Source organism: Lissotriton vulgaris, chromosome 1_1 (genome assembly GCF_964263255.1).
Source record: "Lissotriton vulgaris chromosome 1_1, aLisVul1.2, whole genome shotgun sequence".
Classification (NCBI taxonomy): domain Eukaryota; kingdom Metazoa; phylum Chordata; class Amphibia; order Caudata; family Salamandridae; genus Lissotriton; species Lissotriton vulgaris.
In genome coordinates, this window is record NC_141685.1 from 1,453,628,654 (window position 1) to 1,453,640,475 (window position 11,822).

Here is an 11,822-nt window from a genome sequence, read left to right on the forward strand (position 1 = left end):
GAGCTGTGCCGAGTATGGCTGGGAAGACTTACTTGAATTTCTACGAGAGGCAAATGGAAATATTGAAAACATTGAATTCAAGACACCTGGAGAACTGTGTTCTTTGGATCCAGTGAATGTATGCAGGTACTTCAATCATAGATTTGAAGCTATGATGTCTTTCATCACAAATAAGATGTATCCACCTCTTGGAGAGGTGTTGGATTTCTTCTGTAGAAAGGAGTACCAAGCAAGAGGTGCCCCTCATATACATATGTTGTTGTGGATCAAGGATGCACCTAAATTTGGAACAGATCCGGATGACTTAGTGATGAATTTCATAGAACAGTATTCTACGTGTGCTGTTCCAAACGCAACGGAGAAGAAAAGCCTAAGAGAACAAGTTCTACGTTTCCAAAGCCATCGTTGTGGAAAGTACTGTCGTCGTAAATTCAGAAACAAGGACAAGTTCTACACCAAATGTTGTTTCAACTTTCCACAACCGGTGATTTCTAAAGGAAGAGTGAACAGTTTGATGTCTTCGCTGCGACATAATGTGACGAGGAAATCACCCAAGAATACATACAATTTGAAAAGGAACGAAGAGTCCAAGTACATCAATGACTACAACCCAGTGATTTTGTCCATGTGGAATGCTAACATGGATATACAGTTTGTGGCTGACAACTGTATGGCTGTGGCTCGGTATGTGACATCTTACATCACCAAAAAAGAAAAGACAGAACTGAAGGATATGTGGGAGGACATTTCCCATGAAAAGAGCCTCAGCAAGAAGTTGTACAGTTTCAGTCTGAAGATGTTGTCGCATCGAGAAATCGGAGCTTACGAATGTTCTGATCGATTGTCTTCAGCAAGTCTCTATGCCAAATCCAGGAGTATCGTTTGGGCGAGTCTTGGTCTTGCTGCAACGCGAAATCGAGTTCTAAAACCTGTCCGGGAAATTGAGTATTTGGCAGAAAAGGAACCAAACAGTACCGACATTTTGAAGACCAACATGTTGGATACATATTATCCAAATCGAAGCAGTCACCTTGAGAATGTTTGTCTATATGAGGTTCTCCAAAATTATATATTCAAGAGGAACATCAAAGAAGATATTGAGAAAGGAGTGTATGCTGTAATTGGAAGTGAGGGATGCCTGGTCAAGCAAAGAAAATGCCAATTAGTAAACCATCGAAAATTGAGTGGTGAATCTCCAGAAAAAAAGGAGTTTTTCTATTTAGCACTTTTGCAACTTTTCAAGCCTTGGCGTGCAGAAGAGGAACTGCTTGGAGATCTCCTCTGTTACGAAGACTCTTTCAATGCAGCCAAGGAGTCCATAGAATGTCCTGCTTTTCCTAAATATCAAGAAATGCTAACTTTGGAAATTGAGCAGGAAGCAACGATTGCAGCCAAGATTGCCAGAGACAGTTCTCAGGACAGTCAGAGTTCTGTTTCATTGAGTCAAGATCCACTTGGAGGACCTATTATCGAAAATGAAGCTGCCACTGCTATGAATGAAGTGGAAAGAGCCATGGCACATGCTCAGGAGGATTCAGTTAACTTAGAAGACTTGGAAAAACAACTCAACGTTGAGCAGAGGAAAATATATGATGAAGTTACCAAGCAAATTGAGCACGGATTAAGTCATGAGAAGAAAGAGTGCTCATGTACATCGTTGAAGCCTGTCCGACTGTACGTGAGTGGAGAAGCGGGAACTGGAAAAAGTTTCCTCATTAAAGCAATTTCTTGTTGTTTGCAGGAAAGGACTGAGTCATCGCTGTCTTGTGTTGTCACCGCTCCTACTGGACTGGCAGCACATAACATTAAAGGTATTACTTTGCATCGTCTACTGATGCTGCCAGTGGAGCATGACAACAAATTACAATACCACAAGTTATCTGGGGATGCTTGCTGTGAAGTTTCAAGAGTCTTGAGGAAAATGAAACTACTTATCATTAACGAAGTAAGCATGGTTTCCAATGTCATGCTTGCCTTTGTGCATTTGAGAATGCAAGAAGTACTTAAAACTGAATATGATGTGTTATTTGGTGGCAAACACATCAATGTTTTCGGAGATCTTCTGCAGCTGACACCAGTAAAAGGTCAACCTGTGTTCAAAATACTCACGCATGAAGATACCAGGAAGTGCCTAGGGAGCATTGGCAACGTCAATATATGGTTAAACTTCAATTATGCTGAACTGCATGAAAATATGCGTCAGGCAAAGGATGAAGATTACAAGAATATTCTACAAGATATTAGAATTGGAAAAGTGACCGAGCATGGGAAAGAAGCTTTAAATGCACGATTACTGTCAAATTTATATCCCAAACAAGAGATTGTGCCTGAGAATATTTTTCAGAAAATTACTGAGAAGAAATCCGGGATATGTTTGATGCCAACTCTTGCAGAATGTGCCATCTTCAACAACAAAATGTTGAATTTAGAAAAGCAAGAGATTGTGAAACTTGAAGCTATCGACAAAATAGAGCATATGGGATCAACAATTATTTTGTCAGAGAATTTGAAATCAAAATTGGATTCATTAGAGAAGACTATATCTAAAACTGCGGGTTTTGAAAAGACTCTGAATGTGTGCTTAAATTGCCGAATCATTTTGAGAAGGAATTTACATGTAGAAAGAGGTCTGGTAAATGGATCAATGGGTAATGTTGTTGATTTTGAGAAATACAGAAATAGAGATGGAATAGAATTTTTAAAAATTAAATTTGATGGCATTGAGGAAGTACAGCTAATTGGTCGTTTTTCTGCTAGGTTTTTGCTTGTTAAAGACTTATATGTTCGCCGTAAACAGTTTCCTGTTTGCTTGGCATATGCGGTGACAATCCATAAATCGCAAGGTTTAAGTGTAGACAGTGCATTGGTGAATATTGGCAGTTCTGTGTTCAAGGAGGGTATGGCATATGTGGCATTGTCACGAGTTAGAACTTTATCGGGATTGTACTTGATTGACTGTGATGTAACAAACATTTGTGCGGATCTAGATTGTGTTAAGGAATACAATAGGTTAAGAAGAGAGTATGCGCCACATTTGCCTCAATATCCTTTGTTTGAGAAACGTGTGGTAGGCCGGAAACGTAGAAATATCAGTAATAGTAGGGAGGTTGTTGCAAAAAGACTAAAAGTCAATGAACCGAAAATTGCTAGCAGAAATAAAGTGGATTCTGTTGAAGATGTTGTCGGTTTTCAATTTGAAAACAGTTCTGGTGTCAACTGCTATGCAAATGTAGTGGTTAATGTTCTCTTTTCACTAGAGAGTTTAAAAGAACAGATTCTGTTGAATTCAGAACAAATTTTATGCTGTTTGTTGAATTCTGTTTTCGAGAAATGTAGCACTGATCGAACAAAAGTAGAAAGTGTGTCTGAAGTTTGTTATCTGTTAGATGAATGTTCAGGTCAAACAGACTTCTCTGAAAATAATCAGCAAGATTGTCAGGAGTTTTTAATGTATATGCTTGATGTATTGCAAGATGAGGGTGTAGATGTAGATCACCTGTTTGGGCTTTCTTATCAATGGCAGCATGACTGCGAGAACTGTATGGTATCAACTACTACTAGTGTAGACTCAGAAAGATTTATATATTTAACTTTGCCAGACAGTAAATCAGTGTCCTTTAATAAGCTAGTAAATGCAGCGGATCACAACATGGAGTGTAGCCAATGTAAATGTGATATGATGTCAACATTATTTATACGTAGATATGGCCAGTATGTCATTTTAATGATCCAACGATGTAGGCCTGATGGATCAAAATTGTCAACTTTAATAAAAAAATTTGTGGCTTCTCAGCTGTCAATATCAGGGAGGACTTTTGTAACTGTAGCAATTATCTATCACGATGGTCCTTCAACAACATCAGGACATTATACAGCTTACTTAAAGTCTCGAAACGGCTGGTCATTCTGCAATGATTCTGTTGTAACTTTCAAAAAAAAATTGCCGTTTGACCTTAAAAATTCTTACCTGGTGTTTTTAAAACCAAAATTTTAAAGAAAGAATTTTGGGATTTCCTGTGAGGAATTGGAAATTGTTCATCAAGTAGAGGGAATGTAAGTCTGCAATGCTGTCTAGATTATTGGTCCAAAACTTTTAATTATAATGTCAATTTTAAAATCCAACTATATAAACCTGATGCAAGTAAGTCTGCTTCATAGTAAGCAGTATCAGTGTCATAGGAAAAGGAGAACATGAGTGACAAAGAAGAGTAAGATATTAGTAGTCCAGGATTGTGAAAATAATCTCAAATGTTTTCTTTTTGAAGGATGCGAAAATAGAAAATGACCGGATTTGATTGGAAGAATTACAAGAGTTGCGAATCGCTGCAACATGATTTGGCCTAGTGGAAACATGTGATAGAATGTGAGAAGTCTTTTCTTGTATGTAACATATTTTTCGAAATGATGGAGGTTTTCTTTCAGAAAGTGGCGGGCTGAAAATATTTATAGCACAACAGAGTGGATGCTGTTCATAGGAGATCCTTCAACGTTATTGAAAGTAAGTTAATTTTAAGGAGTTTTGAATTCAGATTTCTTAGGTTGTATGGGTTTTTTAAACACAATCATTTTGATTGTGTTTTTTTTTCCCCGCTGTTACATGATGAATACCTTCAAGTCACTGATTTAAGTGAAATTTGATACATTCTGAGAACAGCAAAAATAAACCATTTAACATGTATAATTATTGTTCTGCTTTTTGTACTTATGATATAAATTTAGAAATGTGAGGTAGATATGGAGAAACTGAGTCTTCTGTAAGTGTCAATTTTAATGCTTACAGTGCTGTACTTCTGGGTACTGTTTTTTTTGAAAAAAAAGAAATAGGCCTCACCTCTAAGAAAGCTCTTGAAAGCACACATCTTATTTGCATCCTGAAACAATCATTTAAAATGTTAGACACAATTTTATGATGGTTTTACATCTCTTTTGCGCTGTTATTGCATCACTATTGTGAGACATAAGCAATGCAAAAGAAGCATCATGTTTCAAAATAGGCCTCATTTCATCAGCATGAAGATACTGTTTGTTTAAAATAAATATCTTTAGGATTGTGTACGGGTCGTAGAGAAGTAGAGGCTTCTGTAAGTGTCAAAGTTGTTTAAAAACTGTTTCTTCTTGAACCTTTTCCCTTCTTTTTTCTAATTTTTAAATACATGTTTTAATATTTTTGGAAATGTTTGTTCTCTCTTTTACAGATTGAATGTTTGAAAAATTTTCTTTAAAAGTTAACAAGAATTATAAGGTAAATGTTTTCTACTTTTTTAACCCGCATTCCACTGCTGATGATGTCACTGACTATGTTATGAATGATGTAATAAGTGGGCATGTTTTACTACAATGGTAGGTCTTCACATCTATTATCTCCTCTGTATTCTTCAACAAGCATAAATTTGATATGCAACCCAGAGTACGGTTCACCTTAAACAAACTTTTAGAGAGGACACACCTTATCGTCACCCTCAATCAATCATTTAATCTATCACATTTAACATCTATTAGTTCTACTGCTTCATTTCTTTAATCTTTACTTTCCTGTGTTTGCTACTTCTCTCTTTCCTTTCTCTATTACTTAATTTTTCTACTCCTTCCAGTATTTTTCTCACTCCCTCTCTTCTCATAATTCTTCATTAATATTCACTAATTCTGTCTCTATTAATGTTACTGTTTCTGAATGATCTCCAAAAATTTTTAAAACAAGAACAGTAAGTATAAGGATAGGAAAAGACATTTATGTTACAAGAAAGACAGCTATAGGAAGTAACCAAAAAAAACTGTTACTCGCAATCCACTGCTGATGATGTCACTGACCATGTCAAAAATTATGTAATATATGACATGATCAGAAGTGAATTGCGGGTAACAGTATCTTTTCTTTACTCCCTATAGCTGTCTTTTTTGTAACATAACTGTCTGTTTCCTTTCCTTATACTTACTGTTCTTTTTTAAAAAAATGTTTTTTTGGTTTGCTCAAAGTTCGCGTACCGGAGTGCGAACTGGGAGCGAACTAATAGAAATAGAGCTTGGCAGAGTTCAAAGAATTCTACCAATTTTTTTTAATAATGGGGAGGTAGTTCTGAAAATAACTTTTTTTTTGTTTTTGTTGTTTTAAATTTTTTTTATTCGTTTTCTGAACATTTTTTATATTTTTTTGTTTTTTTCTGAACATTTTGTATTTTTTTTATTTTTTGGGGGGAGGGGAGAAACAAAAATGATTCATCGAAGAGGGCTCAACAGGAGCAACAAAAAAAAGAAGAATTTATTTTTGGGGGCGTTTTGGACATACATGATTTTTGATGGCTCTTATTATAAGAGTTATGTTACTTTCGCGGTAGCATAATATTTGATTGCACCTCACACAAACTTGTTTCACTTCCCCCATGTCCATTTGAATATTTGGGATCAACTCCCTTGCTTCAGGTCCCGAAACTTATGGCACGACCGATCTTCTGGCTATTGCTGGGGAATTCTGTTGTTCGTCCCGAAGCTGAGCAGCACTATAGTTATTTGGGTGCCACCTGCTCATGTGCCTGTGCATAGTGAAATTCCCATAACTATATTTTTTGTCCGTCCCTCTAGAAAGACGATCATCACAGATACGGCAAAAGACATACCTGGCGTTCACTTTCTTTTGCCCTGGTGGAAATTTTAAAAATTGCCAAATGAAATTTTCCTTCCTGTTGTACCTCCTGGGCTCCTCTGGCAAATATTCAGGCTCTTCCTCCTCTTCCTGATCTTCCTCTTCTTGAAAGATTGGTTGAGTTGGTGGTCCTTTCTTTCCATGAGGAGGTGGAGGTGGTGGTGGGGGAACACTACCAGAAGCAACAACAGAAGCCATTTCTCTGGATTGTACAAAGGTCTTTCTCTCACCAAGATGAAAGTCAGAGTGAGGAAAGAAGGAGGGGTTTTCATCATTTGGGAAAAGCCAAAGTTCTAAACCAATGAAAAGTGTTAATTTTAGATCACATGACCTAGTATTACATCATTAGGAAACCAAAAGTGAAATGAACCAATGAAAAGTGTTATTACCGAGTCACATGACCTGCTGTGTTTACGTTTCGCGCTTTGCGCCGCTTTCCGGTCCGCTTCCGGGTCCGCTAACTTGGCGCGTCCGATGACGTATTACGCGACAACGCAAAACGTCATTCTAACGTAACAGTTACGCTGAAAGAACGTTTACCGGTTCGCGGACTAGGAGCGGCTTTAAAATGAGCTAACGGAAAGCTGACCGGTTCGCGAACTGGGAGCAGAACAAAAAAATATTTTTTAAAAACATGTATCAAAAACATGTAAAATATATTTAAAGATTTAAAAAAGAATAGATTTTACAGCTACAGATATTAGCTTTCAAAAAACCATTGAAATTCAATGAAAAAACCATAGGTTATAGTCCATATATAGTTAGGAATTTGCATTTACAAAACCTTGAAAATTCAATGAAAAAACCATTGGTTATAGAACATATATAGTTAGGAATTTGCATTTACAAAACCTTATTTTACTCGCATAAAACCATTGAAATTCCATATATAGTTAGATGCGCTAACTATATATCGCGCACCCGCAATATGGCTGAGATACCCGCCACCCCCTCTCAACACAATCCCCAAAGGAGGGAAACCGGAAACAGCTCTTAAAGTTTTTGGAAGAGGGAGGGAGTGACCCTCCCGGCCGTATTTATTAAAACAAAAATTAAAACATTAAACAGTTCATATTAATGTACAATTTCATTACCACATTGCGATGTTTGGCTAACCTTAACAGATTCTCTAATACAGAGGTTCTCCTAGCCGAACTAACATCCTACAAAACATTTTCTTGAAATATTGAAATTGTACATCCTAACGTTTAAGGGCCAATGGCAAGGTCGTAACCGGTGTCAAGATCCCTAACCAGAACTACCCCCCCCACTTGGGAGGGGCGACAGCACTGAGGCGTACCTCCAGTGCAAACTACCAATTTCCCTTGACTTGACGGGGGCACCAATAAACTCGACGCCAGTTAAAGGTCGTTCGAGGACTCGTGTGAGGTTATCTAGAAGGTATCGTAGACCTCCCCCCAAACCCCGCACCACTTACCACATCTGCCGTCGCAGACGTTACTGGCCCCGGGAAATTCCCCAGGAGGGGGCTGTAACCCCTCCTACACAGGAAGGGGCCTTGACCGCCTTTCCTTTTCTTTCGGCGACCCATCCTTAGAAGGGCCGCCTCCCCGTTGAGGGGCCAAAGGCCACCTCTCCCGAGCGCTCCCATCCGTGTTGGGTGACGCCCACTCATAGGGATCTTCCAATTAGTGCTCACCGATCATGACCTTACCGCCCGACCAAAATAAATACGACAATTCTAACTAAATTACTAAATGACTCAATTACTTGAAAGACAGTAACAACAACCACTTTATTAAAACATGCTTACTGATGAACACTAAAGCAGGATTACTATATTTGTAAAACATACCACAAATTGACCATTCTTTATTGCATATTCAACGTTATCACGATACTAATCACACCTGTAAACAAAGAATTAGAGTTACCACATCAAACTTTATTCAAAACAACTTGCTGTCCTCAGGGGCTGGTGGGTGGGTCAAAATTGGCTCTTTGTTCCGTCTCGAGCTCTCGTACAGCGAGGAGGTGCAGCTTCAGAGCACAGGAACAAGAGGATGCCTTCAGGTCTTGCGTCCCTTTTTATCCGTCTTCAGGGCGGGCGTAAACCCGCCCCTGCCTGCCCCGAGGGCGTGGCCAGCCGCGTCAGTGTCTAGGCCAGCCCACTCTAGGGCGGGAAAAAGCGCGCCCCGGCTACGCCGCTTCGGGCATACCAGCCAAGACGCGCCTCCCGCCCAAAAATGGCTTCCCGGGGGGATCGAGGTACTCTGCCATACGTTCGGGGGGACCGAGTGGTCGCCCCTTTCCATATGGCTGAGATACCCGCCACCCCCTCTCAACACAATCCCCAAAGGAGGGAAACCGGAAACAGCTCTTAAAGTTTTTGGAAGAGGGAGGGAGTGACCCTCCCGGCCGTATTTATAAAAACAAAAATTAAAACATTAAACAGTTCATATTAATGTACAATTTCATTACCACATTGCGATGTTTGGCTAACCTTAACAGATTCTCTAATACAGAGGTTCTCCTAGCCGAACTAACATCCTACAAAACATTTTCTTGAAATATTGAAATTGTACATCCTAACGTTTAAGGGCCAACGGCAAGGTCGTAACCGGTGTCAAGATCCCTAACCAGAACTACCCCCCCCACTTGGGAGGGGCGACAGCACTGAGGCGTACCTCCAGTGCAAACTACCAATTTCCCTTGACTTGACGGGGGCACCAATAAACTCGACGCCAGTTAAAGGTCGTTCGAGGACTCGTGTGAGGTTATCTAGAAGGTATCGTAGACCTCCCCCCAAACCCCGCACCACTTACCACATCTGCCGTCGCAGACGTTACTGGCCCCGGGAAATTCCCCAGGAGGGGGCTGTAACCCCTCCTACACAGGAAGGGGCCTTGACCGCCTTTCCTTTTCTTTCGGCGACCCATCCTTAGAAGGGCCGCCTCCCCGTTGAGGGGCCAAAGGCCACCTCTCCCGAGCGCTCCCATCCGTGTTGGGTGACGCCCACTCATAGGGATCTTCCAATTAGTGCTCACCGATCATGACCTTACCGCCACAGGCCGGACAGTTGACCGGCTATCCGGACCCCCCCACAAAGCTCCTACCTAAAGGTCATGTTGTAACGTTTTTAACCATGCTAAGAAGTCTCCTATGAGTAACTCATTCCCCACCCGAGACAAATGCACACCATCCCCCAAATACATACTGTCATCATTAATACAGCCATGCGAAATAGAATGCAATGTCCTGGAACGGAACAACCTACTCACTTTGTTATTAAGTTTTCTAACAGAATGATTCAAAGCGGAAATAGAAATAGCCCCCTGCCACACCTTTCGTGGGATCATATGGGACCACGCAATTGTGCACCCCGGAACTCTCCTCGCCAACCAACTTACAGTGGAAAGCATTGCCTCCAGGAGAAGTCGTCTACCGGTGGTGACCAAATCATTGCCCCCTAAATGCACTATAACTATAGCCGGCGGTGACCTCGTCCGCCCTAACAGACCCTCGAAAAATGACTGAAACTGGTCAATACAGAGACCGCCTCTTCCGTGGAAGGACACCCTGTACCCGTATTCCCCAGCTACGTGAATCATATCACCTGCTTTGAATACATCCGCGGCACGCCTCACGTATGAGTGGCCCACGACCCACACCTCCTTTTTCACAGCCGGTGATGTCTGACCGCTGGCCCGGTGTTGGGTCGACTGCATAGTCCGCCCCGCCTCGTAGGCTTGCGTAACTGAAAACCAAACAAAAACAAGAAGCGTGAGTACATTATTACAGCTTCACAACATGTGCAACCGCACGTATCTCTTATAACAATTGGAGGACCAACGCCACACTCGTTTCACTTGTTCAACATTAAGACCCCTGGCTGTAGCTTCCGTAGCAGCCCTTATCCGAAAGGAATGGGTCCCAAATTCGCCCGGGTTCAAGCCCGCAGCGGCAATTGACATCGCAAGCACCCGCTGAAACTGAAATTTCGTCAGTGGGGTGGCGTCTGCGTGTCTTAACAAAGTCCCCCCCCATGATGCCACCCTTCGTGCTAGGTAATCTTCTAAGCACTTTACCGGACACATGGAGGACCCGGGAATCCTGCGTATGATTACGCAGTCACCCATCCCATCTTGATCAGTCTTGGACCTTACAAAGGAGACTGTCATTGTTTCTCCCCTGATCTGAACGTGTTCCTGGCACAAACCCCCTGCCACATCCAGTTTGTTCCTTGCAACTAGTTCGCTTACCCGCATCGCCCCGTGAAATGCTAGCGAAAAAGCGGCTCGGAACAGCACCGCCTCAAACTGAGATGAACATGTGGCCGGGAGTGTGGCCAACAACTGGGACAATCTATCCAAACCTATCGGGCGCCTTTCATCTAATCTGCGACCCTCAAGGCGTTGCCACCCACGCAGCGCTTTCTGTACAACGAAAGACGCTGTCGGGTCCTGGATAGCGTGTGCTCTGGCAACAAAGGAAATGGCAGCACGATGCCTCTGGGCCGTAGCCACCGATTTCCCAGCCCTACGTAATGACATCGGAAAATTCACTACCCATTCCTCGTGACCCCAAAGCCGCTCTCTATCAGTCCCCAAAAAGGCTAAATAGGACCGAAACGCCCCTTCGTATGCCTTCCTCGTCCTTGGTGCTAGACTCTCTCCCACGAGGTGACGAAGTTCGGGGCACCGAGAGACCAGAGAGCTTCGTGAAAGGGTGCCGGCTCTGGGTCCGCTGAGGGAAGGAAACCCGAGAAAGCCTGCATTTGAAAACGAGACAGTGCATCAGCCGCCTGATTCATTACCCCTGGGACATGTTTTGCTCTGAATAGCACATTCAGTTGCATACACAGTAAAACAATTTCTTTGAGCAGTCTTAAAATCAATTTACAACGTGCTGCCTGACTATTGATGCACTCAACCACGGTCATATTGTCAGACCAAAATATGACAGAGTGATCTTTGAACCCTTCGGGCCAGGTTCTCAGGGCCACCAAAATGGGGAAAAGTTCCAGGAAAGCAATATTATTTGTCAGACCACTGTCATGCCACCATGTCGGCCATCTCTGTGCCGACCATTTTGTGCCAAAGATGGCACCAAAACCTATGCTTCCTGCTGAATCTGTCCACAGCCCCAGCTCGTCAGAGGACACGGCTGGTTTGTTCCAGACCACTCGACCATTAAAATCCGCCAGAAATGCTAACCAAATACG